General features: G+C 38.1%; 1 pseudogene; it reads right to left on the bottom strand.

Moving 5' to 3' along the window:
- Positions 1 to 578, bottom strand: part of LOC102871452 — a 19,300-nt pseudogene that overhangs the window by 1,187 nt on the left and 17,535 nt on the right.

The raw sequence follows: 578 nt of genomic DNA, 5'->3' as shown, positions 1-578 counted from the left end.
GAACAATCTCAATCTCTTCACCAACCATCCTGGTGCTGCCAATTGGTGCAGTGGTAAGAATCTTTGTCTTCTTGACATTGAGCCTCAATCTATATTTGAGGCTGCAGTCCTTGACCCTCTGCAGCAAGCGCTTCAGCTCCTCCTCAGTAATACACCCTTTGGTGGTTGTCAGATACCGTTTAATTTGAAGCTACTCATAACTAACCCCATAAACTATTTTTAGAAGCACGTAATCACATGGGAAGAGATTGCCCATCTTTCCCCCATGGAGAAGCTGGTGGATTTGAAATGTATGCCTTTGGATTGTCAGTTTAATCCTTACCACTAAGCCACTTACCACTAAAAACTCATTTAATGACAGTGATGATGAAGTAAAAGGAAGATTCTCAAAACTTTTGATCTTTAAAAATACATGTTTTTCTATCAACAAAACTAGCAGTTGGTTCTTTGAAAAGGTCAATAAAATCGACAAACCACTAGCAAAACTCACAAAAGAAAGGAAGGAGAAGACAAAAATAATCCGAATAAGAGATGAATCAGGAAACATCACAACAGACCCAACTAAAATTAAAAAGTTA

Source organism: Elephantulus edwardii, unplaced genomic scaffold (genome assembly GCF_000299155.1).
Source record: "Elephantulus edwardii isolate Elephantulus edwardi_28Jun2011 unplaced genomic scaffold, EleEdw1.0 scaffold00255, whole genome shotgun sequence".
In the NCBI taxonomy this organism is placed as follows: Eukaryota; Metazoa; Chordata; class Mammalia; order Macroscelidea; family Macroscelididae; genus Elephantulus; species Elephantulus edwardii.
The sequence above is the reverse complement of the archived record's forward strand: the minus strand, read 5'-3'. Positions and strand labels throughout refer to the sequence as shown.